Source organism: Heteronotia binoei, chromosome 4, assembly GCF_032191835.1.
Source record: "Heteronotia binoei isolate CCM8104 ecotype False Entrance Well chromosome 4, APGP_CSIRO_Hbin_v1, whole genome shotgun sequence".
NCBI classification, from domain to species: domain Eukaryota; kingdom Metazoa; phylum Chordata; class Lepidosauria; order Squamata; family Gekkonidae; genus Heteronotia; species Heteronotia binoei.
The window spans coordinates 20,092,476-20,109,194 of NC_083226.1; the positions used below are offsets into that span (position 1 = coordinate 20,092,476).

Sequence of the window (16,719 nt, forward strand, 5' to 3'; positions counted from 1 at the left end):
GAAAGCAGAGAAAGAAGTACTTTTCTCCCTTTCTCACAATACAAGAACTCGCGGGCATTCGATGAAATTGCTGAGCAGACAGGTTAAAACAGATAAAAGGAAGTACTTCTTCACCCAAAGGGTGATTAACATGTGGAATTCACTGCCACCGGAGGTGGTGGCGGCCACAAGTATAGCCACCTTCAAGAAGGGTTTAGATAAAAATATGGAGCAGAGGTCCATCAGTGGCTATTAGCCACAGTGTATGTGTGTATATAAAATTTTTTGCCACTGTGTGACACAGAGTGTTGGACTTGATGGGCCGTTGGCCTGATCCAACATGGCTTCTCTTATGTTCTTATGACAGGTTGAGTTGGTAAGCTATGGTGGGAAGGGGAAGCAGGAGAAGTCTGTACCATTACGTTTCCAGACACAGGGATCATTTTGTAGAAAAAGAGGTGCTAGAGCTCATTAAACACAATTCGTTTGCATATGCCACACACCCCTGATATCAATAGAAGGTGCACTACATTATATCAGCTCAGCATCTACTTAAAATACTTCTTGAATTACAATTTTCACAATAAAACTTTACTCCCATCATACTTTTTAAATCACATTTTCCTTTGTGGCCATAGTGGCATGATAAAGATCGCCATCTGTCTGTTTCATATGTTTTGATTATTTCCCCATTTTTTTGTGGGGAACAATATTAGAAAGTTTGTCAGATCTTAAGAGTTCAGCAAAATTCTCACAGGGCATTTGAACAATCGAGCCCAGAAGCAAGTATTTGGGGGAGAGGGAGAGAAAGAAAGAGCACAATAAAATTTAGTGGTTTTGGAGCTCCGTTCCTGTGAGCTCCTGCTCAAACTGAGGCCTGTTCAGACAGTTGGGTACGTGGCAATGCTGCTGCCTCAGACCTAGCAGTCAACAGGTTCAGCACCAACTGAGTTTCTGAGAGGAGCGAACCTCAGTTCTCAGTGCCAGAAAAGCCCAACCTCGCGCACATTTGGAAAGGGACAACACACAGAGCAGGGCCTGTGAACTTGTTGGGTTGGTTCATCAGAGAAGAATTCCAGAAGAGTAGCTGTTTTATTCTGTGGCAGCCAAATTAAACAGAAATCCAATGGCACCTTATACTAATGAAAATACTGAGGATTTTTAAAGGTGACATTGGACATATTTACTTATTTACCTTATTTCTACCCTGTCTTTCTACCCAATGTGGCCATAGGAATCAACAATGCGGTGCCTGTCAACACTTTTAATGGATTTCCACCAAATGTCTTTTAAAAGTGGGCGGGGCACCTGCCAGCAAGGCTTCTGATTGGCCACTGCTCATCTAACTGGCTGGGCAGATTCAAATAACAGTTTCAGCAGCCGCTGCCACCACCATGTTGATTTTGTTCTCTTGACTCTTCTTTCCCAGTATTTTTAAAAAATCATCCCTCTTCTCCCCTGCACTTAGACTTCCTTTATGTGTGTAGCTCCACCTCCTGTGGCAGCCATTTTGTGGTTGGCTCCATCTTCCATGGCAGCCATTTTGAGGTTGCACCCACCACACTATGTCAGAATTCCAAAGGCGCCCACAGGCTCATAAAGGTTCGGGATCCCTGGTTTATATCATTCTTTTTCTCCATTTTATCATTCTTTTTCTCCATTTTATCATAAAGGTTCGGGATCCCTGGTTTATATCATTCTTTTTCTCCATTTTATCCTCATAGGTTAGGCTGGGAGTACGTGTCTGGCCTAAATTCACCAAGCAAGCTTGCACGGTAGAGTGGGGATTCGCACCCGGGTCTCCCAGATTCTCCAACACTCTAATCACTACACCCCACTGGCTCTCAGTCCATATGACAGGAGATCCTTCAAATCTTTCCATTTTACAGATGCAGAACTGAGAAGTTGTCTGCCTCCATCCAAAGTCCATGCTCAGTTAACGGCTTCCCTTTCACAATATGCGGCTTAGCAATTATAATGGATTCCTCTTGACGGCTAGGTGACTGATCCTGCGCTTTGTTGGCTGAAATACTCTTAAGAAATACACGTGAAGCAGTGAAATACAGATTGGGAAATCCTTGACTGACAAAAGGCTGCTGATTGGAACTCTCACATTGGTATGTCTGAGAAACCTTTTGCATGGGAACATTTTGAGCTCCCAGATAAAGTGACTCAAAAGATCAGATGTTGTTTGATGTGTCATGTAAGCAACAGGGAGAGCTGAGCAATAAAGCAGGGGGGGTGTCGAACTCATTTGTTATGAGGGACGGATCTGATATAAATGAGACCTTGTTGAGCCGGGCTATGTCGCGTTGGGTCGGGTCATGTGTATAAGATTAGGGAGCAGGGATATAAACTTTATAAAGAACACAGACAAACACAATTTTAAAAAAAACCCCTTAAAACAGTAGCACTTTTTGGTCTTAAAGATGCTTTCTTTGTATTTCTATCATGGGATTCAGCGAACTGGGCAAAGGAAGCTCTGGCTCTTTCCTTCCTTCACCAGGAGAGGGAGGAGCCTCAGCCAATAGAAGGAAGAGAGTCTTGGCTCAGTAGCTCTGCTGTGTGATTGAGAGAGCCTGGAAAAACAAGCTCTGCCTTCCCCCCTTCCTCCACAAGGGCAGAGGCTCAGCCAATAGAGAAAATAAAGGTTTTGCTCTGTAGCTCCTGTGCGATTGAGCAAGCCTTGCAAAGCAAGCTGTGATGCAGAAGGAAGCAAGAGAGGGAGAAGGAAGCAGATGACTGCCAGTTGCTTGGGGGCCTGATAGGAGCCCTCCGGGGGGCCTGATTCAGCTCCCAGGCTGCATGTTTGACACCCCTGACTACAGTGTTCTTATCCAAGGGCTTTGCATAGGTGATCTCAGCATCCTTACAAGAACCCTAACAGGTAGGCAGCCCCACAAGGCTATCTAGTAAATTCATTCAGGTGGGTAGCCTTGTTGGTCTGAAGCAGGAGAACAAAGTTTGAGTCCAAGTGGCACCTTTAAGACCAGTGAAGTTTTATTCAAAGTTGTAAGCACACAAAAGCTTATACAAAAGCTTATCGAATGAATAAATAAATAAATGATACCTTGAATAAAACTTTGTTGGCCTTAAAGGTGCCCCTGGGCTCAGACTTTGTTCTAGAGATGAAAACTGAGCTGAGAACTTCGGGGTCTCTAGTTTAGCCACTTTGCTATACCAGCTCTTAGCATGAAGGGCTTCTTAGATGGAGCACAAATCAAAGAGTCCTGTGGCACCTTCAAGACTAACAATGTGTGTGTGCATGTATGTGTGTGTGTGTGTGAGAGAGAGAGAGAGAGAGCCCTGAGCATGCTGGGACAAAATCTTGCTAAGGCTGTTAGGTACCACTGGTATTTTCACCGCAAACTGATTTTTTTTTTTTTGCATTATTTTCCAGTTCTCTAATCCTATTGCATTGTTCATTGGATGTCTTAAGCCAGGGGTGGCCAAACTGTGGCTCGGGAACCACATGGGGCTCTTTTACACATATTGTATGGTTCTCAAAGCCCCACCGCCTCTTTGGCTGGCTCGAGGAGGGCATTTGTCTCTTTAAATCACTTCTCCAAGCCAAGCCAGCCGGCAGCTTGGAGAATGCATTTAAAGTTAAAGTTACTTTCTTTTCATCTCTCCTTCGCTCCTCTCTCCCCATCTATTTTCCTCCTTTCCTTCCTTGTTTTCATGGTTACCTAAGGTGACAGGATGGTGGAAAACTGGAATTAAGGCTGTGATATCTGTATTGTCTGTGATTTTGATTTTTGCCTTATGTTTTTGCTGTATGAACTGTATTTCTGTATGTACCGTAATTCCCTCACACCCACCCACCTTCCTTCCTTCCTTCCTTCCTTCCTTCCTTCCTTCCTGTCTTGTGGCTCTCAAAACATTTATTCTACGTGACTCTTGCATCAAGCAAGTCTGACCACCCCCCTGTCTTAGGTCATCCATTTGAATTGTTCTGATATTCTGTAACCCACCTGTAGTCTTATCAAGAAAGGTGGGCTATAAATGAAGCCAGCAAGTAAACAAATGTCGGAATGGCTTACACCGAAATAAAAGTAAGTTCGCCTTTAAAATGCCACGAGGCCCCTGCTGATCTTCGCTAACACTGGCAAACACCTTCTGGCATTCTTGGATGGAAGTTATACAATAATCCCATTTGGCATTTACACAGCACACTCAAGTATTTATTCTATTCAAATGTTTCTATCATGCCTTTGGGGCGTCAGGCCACTTAACAGTTTGTTCTGTTCAGTGCATGAGCACAAACTTCTGCATGCATTGGCATGCAGAAGGTCCCAGGTTCAAGCCCCAGGACCTCCAGTAAGGACAAAGCTGTAGGTCAGGGGTTCCCTAACCCCCGGTCCATGGACCGGTGCCAGACTGTGGCCTGTTAGCAACCGGGCCGTGAGTTGTATAATTATTTCATTATATATTACAATGCAATAATAATAATAAGATGACATTGGATTTATATCCTGCCCTCCATTCTGAATTTCAGAGTCTCAGAGCGGCTCACAATCTCCTTTACCTTCCTCCCCCACAACACCCCTGTGAGGTAGGAGGGGCCGAGAGAGCTTTTTTACAGCAGCTGCCCTTTCAAGGACAACTGCTGCGAGAGCTATGGCTGACCCAAGGCCATTCCAGCAGCTGCAAGTGGGGGAGTGGGGAATCAAACCTGGTTCTCCCAGACAAGAGTCCGTGCACTCAACCACTACACCGAACTAATAGAAATAAAGTGCACAATTGTATCATCTTGAAACCATCCCCCCTGATCCGCGGAAAAACTGTCTTCCACAAAACCGGTCCCTGGTGCCAAAAAGGTTGGGGACCAATATTGTAGGTGATGTGGAGGACCTCTGCTCAAGACCCTGGAGAACTGCTGCCAGTCTGAATAGACAATCCTGACTTTGATAGACCAATACTCGGAGTCAGTATAAGGCAGGGGTTCATGCGAACCTAACATGAGAATCTGCAAAGAAAGACCAAGCGTATACACTAAGTTAGAGTCCAGTGGCACCGTTAAGACCAACAAAGTTTTATTCAAGCTGTGCATGCATACCTCCTTGGATACACTGAAATGGAAGTTACTAGTTCAAACTGGGGTGGCCAAACTTGCTTAACATAAGAGCCACACAGAATAAATGTCAGATGTTTGAGAGAAGGAAGGAAGGAAGATGGACAAATAGATGGGGGATGGGGAGGTGGAAAGAAAGCAACTTTTAACTTTAAATGCATTCTCCAAGCTGCCAGCTGGCTTGGCTTGGAGAAGTAATATAAAGAGACAAATGCCTTCTCCAAGCTGGCCAACAGGACAGCAGGGACTTTGAGAGCCACACAATACTGTGAAAGAGCCACATGTGGCTCCCAAGCCACAGTTTGGTCACCGTTTATATCGACAGGTGCCTCTACATATGTTGTTGGCCTTCAGGGTGCCACCAGAGTCTAACTTTGTTCTACTGCTTCAGACCAGGACGGCTACCCACCGGGATCTAACTTTAAGTGTGCACGGATTCTACGTGTGCAGCAATGTTCCCTCTAAGCTGCAGAGTTTTGTGAGCAGAAATTCTACTTTGTGAGCTACTGATATTAGTGAACAATTTTTAAAAAGTTGTGAGCTACTGCATATATTAGTGTGCTCTGCAGTCATCCTTCCTGAGCTAACACAAAAATGTATGCGCTGGAGGCTAAAAAATTGTGAGCGAGCTCACGCTAACTCAGCTGAGAGGGAACAGTGGTGTGCAGCATAACTCATGAACAGGGCTTGCGTGCCTGTGCGTGGCACAACCCAACCCTAGCTCCTTGCTATCCAGCCCAATGCCCTCCAGTGCCCTTGTGGGGTGAGCCGGGAGCCAGTTCCGTGTAGTGGTTAAGTGTGCCGACTCTTATCTGGGAGAACCAGGTTTGATTCCCCACTCCTCCACTTGCATCTGCTGGAATGGCCTTGGGTCAGCCACAGCTCTGGCAGAGGTTGTCCTTGAAAGGGCAGCTGCTGTGAGAGTTCTCTCAGTCCCACTCGCCTCACAGGGTGTCTGTTGTGGGGAAGGAAGGTAAAGGAGATTGTGAGCCGCTCTGAGACTCTGAGATTCAGAGTGAAGGGCGAGATATAAATCCAATATCATCTTCTTCTTCTTCTTCTTCTTCTTCTTCTTCTTCTTCTTCTTCTTCTTCTTCTTCTTCTTCTTCTTCTTCTTCTTCTTCTTCTTCTTCTTCTTCTTCTTCTTCTTCTTCTTCTTCTTCTGTGAGAGGGGTCCCCCTACCGAACCTTCTAGCGCCCCTTGCCCCCTTTTTTGCAGCTGGCTATTCCTGCAGTCTGTTTTTCTTCCCCGGCGCGGCTCCTTCCATTCCGGCAGGTCAGAGCTCCGCGCCGGGTCTTGCTTCCCGCCCGCCTGGAACTAATCAACATGCAGAGCCTTGCCTGGAGGATTACACAAACCGCACACACTTCAATTGCTCGCTCGCTCTCCGGCTCTCCCTCTCTTTCCCAACCTTCCTCTCCCCACCTCCCCCCCCCCACCCCCTTTCCATCTTTCCCTCCTGGAGCCGGTCCCATCCCCCCCCTTCCAGTTACCAGGCAACGGCACAAAGGGAGAGAGCGAGTTGCGGAGGCCAAGAGAAGGGCCCTTTGCAAGAATGGAGGCGAGAAATGCGCTGTAACCCAATCGGAGCCTCTGCGCTTGGGAAAGCCAGCGAGGAATAATGGAGAGAAGCGGGGGGGGGGGGAGCAGGAGGAAAGAGCCCCACAGAAAGGAGATGGCGGAGAGGGGAAGGGGGGGGGGGGCGGAGAGGGAAAACTGGTGAGGAAAGAGGACCAAAGAGGCCCGCTTGGCCCAAAGGCGGCGGTGGGGGGGGGGGAGGAGGGGAGGGAAGCCCGGCGCCCGCCCGCCGGCAGCCAACGCTGGCGAGAGAACAAACGCCAGATTCTGGAGCAAAACTGCAAGGGCGGCTGGCTGCAAGCGCACCCTTTGGAGACGCTGCAGCTCCCCTTGCTTCTCCCTCTACCTGAACGGGCCTAGAAATTGCGACACTGAGGCTGCGATCACACATACTTCATAATGCACCTTCAGTGCACATTCCAACTGGATTTTATTATGCAAGCTGGTAAAAGCGGATGGAAAGTGCAATGTTTCGTGTGCGCGATCGCAGCCCGGGAGAGCGATGCTAAACTGAATAGCGACGGTGCATCCAGGGCCAGCCCTAGACTGTCTGGCACCCTAGGCAAGGCTAACTTCTGGCACCCCCCCCCACTGCACTGATAACGTCACCCAGTCACGTGGAGGGCACCCACTTTAGCGACCCCAGCAGGCTGGCGCTCTAGACAATCGCCTACTTTGCCTAGTGGCAGGGCAGCCCCTTGGGGTTTTCAAGGCAAGAGAGGTGGTTTGCCATTGCTTTCCCTCTGTGCAGGAACACCAGTCTTAGCAGTTTCCCATCCAAGAATTAATCATGGCTGACCCTGCTTTATAGTCAGTCCCAGCTATTTGGGATCCTAGGGATTTCTCTGTATATGCAAAGTGAGGGGCAGGCAGGGGTGGGATTCTAGCAGGAGCTCCTTTGCATATTAAGCCACACACCCCTAATGTAGCCAATCCTCCAAGAGCTTACAAGGCTCTTTTTTGTAAGCTCTTGGAGGATTGGCTACATCAGGGGAGTGTGGCCTAATATGCAAAGGAGCTCCCGCTAGAATCCCACCCCTGCCCGCCCCCCACTTTGCATATATAAAGAGAAATCCCTAGGATCCTGAATAAGACTGCAGAAACTTGGATTGCCAAACTCCAGGTGGGGTCTACAAGTTCTCCCAGAATGACACCTGATCTCCATATTACACGGATCAGTTGTTCTGAGATGGCCGCTTTAGAGGGTGGACTCTTAGCATCACAGCTCTGCTGAGTTCCCTTCCCAAACTCTGCCCTCTTCAGGTTCCACCACCAAATCACCAGATATTCCCCAAGCCAGATTTGGAAACCCTATATAGCAGGGGTGGCCAAACTCGCTTAATGAGAGTCACATAGAATAAACAGATGTTTGAGAGACACAAGACAGGAAGGAAGGAAGGCAAATAGAGGGAGGAGAGAGAGAGAGGTGGAAAGAAAGCAACTTTAAATGCATTCTCCAAGCTGCTGGCTGGTTTGGAAGAGTGATTTAAAAAGAGAAATGCCTTTTCCAAGTCAGCTGATGGAGTGGTGGGGGCTTTGAGAGCCACACAATATGTGTGAAAGCGCCACATGTGGCTCCCGAGCCACAGTTTGGCCACACCTGCTATACAGAATACATAGTGGTCACACACTGGACTAGGAGATGCAAAGGCTCACTTGCTATGGAAGTTATTGGATGACCTTGGGCTGGTCACTCTTCCAGTGTATGGGTGTGTTTCAGTCTAATCGACCTCAGAGGGCTGTTGTGCGATGAAATATTTTATTTACCTCACTTGTACATCATTCTCCTCCCATTTTATCCTCGCATGGAATTGTAGCCAGGGATAACAGCAGAACACTTCTGGCTGGTGCTGTTTTCCCGCCACCACTCTTGTTTCAAGCACACCAGTTAAGCACCATCCATATCCATCAGAAGCCACAGAAACTCATTTGCATATTAGGCCACACCCCCAATGCCGAGCCAGCTGGAACTGTGTTCCTCCTCAAAGCCCTGTCTGAGCGTGAACAGAGTGCCCTTTATCGCCCCAGCTGCAGGACAATTTCAACACCACTCCACTGACCACAGAAGTACTGAAAATATTTTTGTACAATGAACAAACAAAACACTGCACAAAATGGCGCAGACTTAAGGGATCTGGGCTTCCTGTCCATAAGGAAGTCATAAGCGTTGGCTTGGATCTGAAAAAGCGATTCCGGGGCATAATGATTCTGACCTGCAAGGCATGATTTCCCTGCTTCTCTCCCTTGCAGCAGCTCAAAGTGTGCCCCAAATTCCTGTTCACAGTGAGGACCCCCAGGAACAGGATTGGCGGAGGTATTTCTGGCTGGCCGTAAGATGGCTTCGCTGGCATTCCATGGGGAGAAATTCTTGTGCCCACCAAGAACACTGGTCTGGATCCCAGCCTCCAGTAGTTTCCTATAACGTATGCGCATCCACATTCCAAATGCCAGCCACAAGAAGAATGAGGTGCTTTCACTGGGGGAACGTCTCCAACAAAATGTTATTGTCTAAGAGTCAGGGGTGTCGAACTCATTTGTTATGAGGGCTGAATCTGACATAAATGAGACCTTGTCGGGCCGAGCCATGTCGAGTTGCGCCGGGCCATGTATGTACCTATTTATGACTAGGTAGCAGAGATATAAACTTTATAAAGGACACAGAAAAACACAAAGTTTTTAAAAAAACAAACAAACTTAAAACATCCTTAAAACATTAACACTTGGTCTTAAAGGTGCTTCCTTTGTATCTCTCCTGTATAATCCAGGGAACCGGGTAAAGGCAGCTCTGGCTCTTTCCTTCCTTCCGCAAGGGACCAAGAAGGGGAGGAGCCTCAGCCAATAGAAGGAAGAGAGGCTTGGTCCAGTAGCTCTGCTGTCTGATTGAGAGAGCCTGGCAAAGCAAGCTATTCCTCCATCCCTTCCTCCCCAAGGGTGGAGCCTCAGCCAACAGAGAAAACAGGTTTTGCTCTGTAGCTCCTGTGTGATTGAGCAAGCCTGGCACAGCAAGCTGTGATGCATAACGAAGCAAGAGAGAGGGAGAAGGAAGCGGATGACAGCCAGTAGCTCAAGGGCCTGACAGGAGTCCTCCGGGGGCCTGATTCAGCCCCTGGGTCTTATGCTTGATAGAAGAAGAAGATATTGGATTTATATCCCGCCCTCCACTCCGAATCTCAGAGTCTTAGAGCGGCTCACAATCTCCTTTATCTCCCTCCCCCACAACAGACACCCTGTGAGGTGGATGGGGATGAGAGGACTCTCACTGCAGCTGCCCTTTCAAGGACAACTCCTACAAGAGCTATGGCTGACCCAAGGCCATTCCAGCAGCTGCAAGTGGAGGAGTGGGGAATCGAAACCGGTTCTCCCAGATAAGAGTCCGCAGACTTAACCACTACACCAAACTGATACCCCTAGTCTAAGTACTAGGGGGATGTTGTGTCTTTGGAATCCCAGCACTGATTTGGCAGAAGGCTTATGGATATTGTGCAGTGAATGAGGATGGATTGTTACACCACTAGGTGTAGCAGAATCTGCTATAAAGGACCAGTCTAAGCCACCCTTGCAGGAAGACTGAGGGGCTCCCAGTACAATCAGTTCACTGAGCATTTGTTTGTCTTTTGTAGCCAGAGGAAGAATAGAGACTGGGTCCAAACAGTGAGAGCCAGTTTGGTGTAGTGGTTAAGTGTGTGGACTCTTATCTGGGAGAACCGGGTTTGATTCCTCACTTCTCCACTTGCACCTGCTGGAATGGCCTTGGGTCAGCCATAGCTCTCTCAGAGTTGTCCTTGAAAGGGCAGCTTCTGTGAGAGCTCTCTCAGCCCCACCTACCTCACAGGGCGTCTGTTGTGGGAGGAAGGTAAAGGAGATTGTGACCAGCTCTGAGACTGTGAGATTCAGAGTATAGGGCGGGATATACTGTAAATCCAATATCTTCTTAAGCAGGTTGGAGGTTGGCCCCCCTCTCTTTTCCTTGCAAGGCCCCCAAGGCAAACTGAGGCTATCTGAACCCTGGTGGCAGATTTGGGGCACTTTTAAGGCTGGCAGAGTGGGAGGCACACAGATCTGGACCCTGTTGGGCTCAATCCAGCAGACCATTCTCATACAAAAGCCCAACTGTGGAGGCGCACGCTTCCTGCACACTTCAATGTGCTGCGCACATAACAATGTCTCACTGTTTTGTGCTCAGTGTGACTCAGCAAAAAGGGAGGTTTCATTTGGATTTTGTTTGTGTACCTCAGGCGCCCAAGGGTTTTGTTTGGTGTAGTGGTTAAGTGCACGGACTCTTATCTGGGAGAACCAGGTTTGATTCCCCACTCCTCCACTTGCAAATGCTGGAATGCCCTTGGGACAGCTACAGCTCTCGAAGGAGCTGCCCTTGAAAGGGCAGCTGCTGTAAGAGCTCTCTCAGCCCCACCTACTTCACAGGGTGTTTGTTGTGGGGGAGAAAGATAAAGGAGATTGTGACCGCTCTGAGACTCTGAGATTCGGAGTATAGGGTGCAATATCAGTCCAATATCTTCTTTTCTTCTTCTTGTGCCATCTGTTTCTTGCACACAATTTCTGGGTTTGTGTGTGTGTGTCTTGCACACACTTTCCACCATGCTTTGTGGTTATCCAAAGCCCAATATTTTGTACTCAAGAAAACAGATTGTTTCTCCAAAGTCATGTGCTCACCGTTACTGTCACTATTATCATCAGCATCTATTAGATATATTAGTGACGTTCTAAATTTGTTCCAGACATCAGCTTCCCCAACAGTAGTAGCCAAAATCTGAGAAGCACGACAGGACGTGCCATAGAGAAGACGGTTTGGAGCTTACCCTCTCGACTCGTGTGCAAGAGTGGCTGTCAGGGCCTTTCCGAGACATTTTGATGTTCAAAGGAGAAAATCCAGCCTATATAGTAAAAAAGAAAATGGAGTCAACTGAGAGTTGGTTGCCCTTTAACAACATCCAAAATCTGCTGTTTGGGAGGGGTTACATCATTATACTTTGGAGAGTAGAGTCTGGAAGAGTTAACCCTCCCTCTCCCCTGACATGTTACCAAGTTTTGGTCTGTCCTAAAAACCTCTCATGGGTTGCTGCGTATCTACTTGGCGGGATGCAGGGCAAACACAGGAGCAAGGTATGTTGCAATCAGTCCCTTCTCCCCCACTCTGGCACACAGATATGACCTGCATCCTTAGCTGCCCTAGGTTACCCATTAATGAGCAGGCATTGTTAATGGCTGAGCCGCGGAGCAAGACAACATGGTTTCTGAGACTGTGACACCGGAGCAGGCCATCCTGTACGTGGCAGTTTGATTTGGAACTTCCTTGCTTTGAAACATTAACATGGCTTCACCTGTTCAGGGCTGACAGCCTGAGCATAAATCTCACACCTCCAGGAACTAATCGGAGCGGGGCTTTTTTTGCAGCATGAACTCCTTTGCATATTAGGCTACACCCCCTCCCCTGATGTAGCCAATCCTCCAAGAGCGTCCAGGGCTCTTCTTCCAGGGCCTACTGTAAGGTCTTGGAGGATTGGTTACATCAGGGGTGTGTGGCCTAATATGCAAATGAGTGCCTGCTAGGAAAAAAAGCCCTGAATTGGGGTCTGCTAATAGTTATTTGTTTTGATATTCATACCTCTCCTTTTCTTCCCTGTGGGGACTCAAAAGGGCTTACAACGTCATTCTCTCGTCTTTCATTTCATCTTGATAACACCCTTGTGAGGTAGGTGAGGCTGAGAGTGTGTGACTGCCCCAAGGTCACCCAGCCAGCTTCTGTGACAGAGAGGGGTTTTGAATCTTGAGTCACCCACATCTTAGACCAGCACTCCAACCACTACCCCACAGCGGATCTCTAAAATAACAATAGGGATATAATAACAGGAACGAGGGCCCCAAGTCTTCCATGCCAGTGTAAGATGGCAACTCCAAACTTTGTAGTTCTGTGGAGGCATTACCCCCAAAGTGTGGGTCACTAAACAGGTGCTCAAATTTAGTGTTAGGAGATAAATCTGGGAGACTTTTATGGTTTGTTCTACATCAATTGACTAATCCAAGCCCATCCTGATACCAGCAGATTTACAAAGGGCTTACTTGTCTGACCAAAAACAAGAAATGACAAATTCCAGCTACAATTCAGTTGTGGCTTGCCTCACCCAAGCAAGCACCACTGAAAAGAACGGGGGTGCTCTAGCATGGGTCCCACTTATTTCAATGGCGTTTGTGCAAGAGAGTTTTCCATTTGATTTTGCCTGCTAAGGAACTCAACAACATGAGCCCATCACAGGGGGCACAGCACTGAGTGCTCAGCAGTGCTCTGGGCAGGGTGTTTTGGGTTTTTTTGAAAAAGACCAGCAGGAACTAATTTGCATATTAAGCAACACCTCCTGACATCACCATTGTTTTATACAGGACTTTTCCGTAGAAAAAGCCCAGCAGAATTAATTTGCATATTAGGCCACACACCCCGACACCAAGCTAGCCGGAACTGCGTTCCTGCTTTTACAAAAAAAAAAAAAAAAAGCAAGCCCCGGTTCTGGGTCAGCCACATCTACTGTGTGACTGGCTTACCTGCCTTGCTATGCCTTCCATCCATCCATCCACCCACTTCTACCTACCTCTTCCTTTGTTTTCTTTCCCTTCCTTTCCCTTTTTGTTTCCCTTTGTTTTTCCTTTTTTTCTTCCTTTCCTTTCATCCTCCTTCCTTTTCCTTCCTTATATTCCCTTCCTTCCCCTTCCCCTTTCTTATGCCTCCTTCTTTTCCTTTCTTTTTCCTTCCTTCCTTTTTCCTTTTCCTTCTCCTTTTCCCCCTTCCTTCCTTCCTTCCTTCCTTCCTTCCTTCCTTCCTTCCTTCCTTCCTTCCTTCCTTCCTTCCTTCCTCTCTCCCCTACCCATTTTCCTTCCTTCCTCCTTCCCCTACCCATTTTCCTTCCTTCCTCCCTCCCCTACCCATTTTTCTTCCTTCCTTCCTTCTTTCCTTCCTTCCCCTTCCTTTCCTTCCGCAGAACCACTCCCACCCAGCAGGCAGATCAGGTGGAGATCAATCAGTTTACCAAATCAACTCGGAAACCAAGAACAGAATATTACAGCCGTCTTTTCCATGCGCATCCGAAGCCTGCTCCAAGTCCGGAGCTCAAAGTTGCCTCTTGCAGGTTGTCGTAGCTAGCCCAGTAGGCATGGTGGCCACCAGCACTATGGAATTCCCGCTATGGAATTAGTCAACCCTTTGAGGTTGATCTTGTTTGGTTTGCAGCCCCCGTGCAGCAGCAAGTTTCCTGGTGTTCTACCCAGTGTAAGCAACTCCATCTTCCTTCACCAAATGGAGCCCCACTTAGAAACCAGCATATCGTTTTCACAGATCTCAACCATACAGCGTGGAGAGGAAACGCTCAACGACGGATGGATTGCCTAGCAAAGCCATTAACTTCTCGGCTCAGACACGGCGGCCTTTTGGAATCACCTTGCCTACGGGAAGGGGCTCGGTTGAACTAATCAGCGCCTAATCGCTGGCATGGGCAATGTCCTGGCACGCTTCCAAGCGGGCATGTCAAAGGGACTTAAGCCTTATGAAGACATGTATGCCAGCATCTGCCCTGCGGGGCTCATCTCCACCGTGCAGATTTCCATTGTCTGTACGGACAATGGAATAACCCTTGCAAGGACCATAAGACCTTTCAAAAATGATGATCTTTTATACGCTGGGGGTCTAACCTTCTGTCTGCAGCAGCAAATAGGGGTTGCACTGTTGGTAGAACGCTAATGTTAGGCAGGTATAGCCATTGGGGCCTCTCCTTTTGAGCAATTTGATTGCGGCACAGCAATCTTTAGGATTTTACGCAGCAAGTGATTAAAGTGTACTACCAGAGGATGTAGTGATGGCCACAGGCACAGACAGCTTTCAAGGAGAATTAATGGAAGACAGGTTAATCAATGGCTACCAGCCATGGTGACTGAGGGGAATTTCACATTCAGAGGTACTAAGCTTCTGAATCCCAGAGCCAGGAGGCAACATCAGGGGAAGGTCTTGGCCTGCTAGCATGGCCTTGGGTCAGTCATAGCTCTGGCAGAGGTTGTCCTTGAAAGGGCAGCTGCTGTGAGAGCCCTCTCCAGCCCCACCCACCTCCCAGGGTGTCTGTTGTGGGGGGGAGGAAGGGAAAGGAGATTGTGAGCCGCTCTGAGACTCTTCGGAGTGGAGGGCGGGATATAAATCCAGTATCTTCATCTACCTCACAGGGTGTCTGTTGTGGGGGGGGAGGAAGGGAAAGGAGATTGTGAGCCGCTCTGAGACTCTTCGGAGTGGAGGGCGGGATATAAGTCCAATATCTTCTTCTTATCTTCTTCTATGCCCTGCTGCTGGTCCTCCAGAGGAACTGGTTGGACGCTGTATGAGACGGGATTGCTGGACTAGATGGACCACTGGTCTGATTCAGCAGGGCTTTTCTTAAATTCTTATTATGAAGATTCCTTATCTTGAAACTCTGGGCATGGGTCCAAAAGTACACCAATATTTCTGACTCTTCACATTTTCTTTAATTAATATTCGCTCCATTTCCTACCAAGGCATCTGAGCTTTTTCAGTAGCAGGCAAAAGACGTCTGCCGTGGGTTATCTGAAGAAGTGAGCAGTGACTCACGAAAGCTGTCTTTGAAGTGCTACTGGACTCTTGCTCCTTTCTACCATGAGTTATCTCTGTAAAAAGGTAAAGGTAAAAGTAGTCCCCTGTGCAAGCACCAGTCGTTTCAGACTCTGGGGTGATGTCGCATCACGACGTTTTCACAGCGTACTTTTTACGGGGTGGTTTGCCATTGCCTTCCCCAGTCATCTACACTTTCCCCCCAGCAAGCTGGGTACTCATTTTACTGACTTCAGAAGGATGGAAAGCTGAATCAACCTTGAACCAGCTACCTGAACCCAGCTTCCGCTGGGATCGAACTCAGGTTGTGAGCAGAGAGCTCGGACTGCAGTACTGCAGCTTTACTACTCTGTGCCATGGAGCTCTCAATCTCTGTACCTAATAGTAAACCAACAGCAGATGGTGGACATCCTACATCAGGGCCAGACACAGAGAATGCAGGGGTCTCTATAAACTCAGGGAACTCCACAGAAAAACATGACTTGATCAGTTACCCCAATCAGTCTGATGAGGACTAAATAGGCCTCATGAGGAAGGAATGTTGAGATCACCTCAGGGTCAATTAAGGAGGGAGGAGGAGGAGGGAAAGAGAATCTTGGAAGAGGAGATTTTGAGGATTGGGGATGGGATTTTGCAGTTGTTCTCCCCTCTCTGTGATTCTTTTTAGGTCCTCAGACTATTATATCTAATGGTAGAACAGTGATTGGCCTCTGTTGTGATTTTAAAAAAAAAAGCAGTGAAACTTGGGACAGCCACAGACAAGGCAGGAACTTCTGCATAACTGAGGGAGTTACAAAGTATGTAGACAAATATATACAACCAAAAGAGAAAAAAAATTCCCCAAATCTTGATGAAGACTAAATATGCTCCCAAAGGGCAGAGTGTTGAGAGTAGTTACTAACATTACTCCCACTAAGCCACGGAGTCTTGTGAGCAAAAATTCTACTTTATAAGCTACTGGCTTTAAAGTTGTGAGCAAACTAGTTTGTTTGGGGTCCATTCTTCCGGAACAAAGACCAAACCATATGAGCTGGAGGCTTAAAAACTGTGAGCTAGCTCACACTAACTTAGCTTAGAGCAGGAGAGGCCAAACCGCAGCTCAGGAGCCACATGTGGCTCTCTCACAAATATTGTGCGGCTCTCAAAGCCACTATTGCCCCACTGGCTCGCTTGGAGAAGGTATTTGTCTCTTTAAATCATTTCTCCAAGCCAAGCCAGATGGCCGCTTGGAGAATACATTTAAGGTGAAGTTGCTTTCTTTCCACCACTCTCTCCTCCCTCCCCTCATGTATTTGCCTGCTCCCTGCCTTCCTTGTGGCTCTCAAACATCTGACTTTCATGTCTTGCGGCTCTCAAACATCTGATGTTTATTCTATGTGGCTCTTAAGTTAAGCAAGTTTGGCCCTGGCTTAGAGGGAACACTGGTTGCTAGTGGGTTAAAGGGAAAAGGAAGGAGGAAAAATCAGTCTG

General features: G+C 47.7%; 1 protein-coding gene across 1 annotated transcript in view; it reads left to right on the forward strand.

Moving 5' to 3' along the window:
* Window positions 1–15,959, forward strand: part of LOC132570344 (solute carrier family 25 member 36-A-like) — a 441,151-nt gene extending 425,192 nt beyond the window's left edge. The window contains exon 8 of the mRNA XM_060236891.1: window positions 15,950–15,959. The gene's annotated coding sequence lies outside the window, so the exon portion shown is untranslated. The remainder of the gene's footprint in view (window positions 1–15,949) is intronic.
* Window positions 15,960–16,719: the final 760 nt, after the last annotated feature.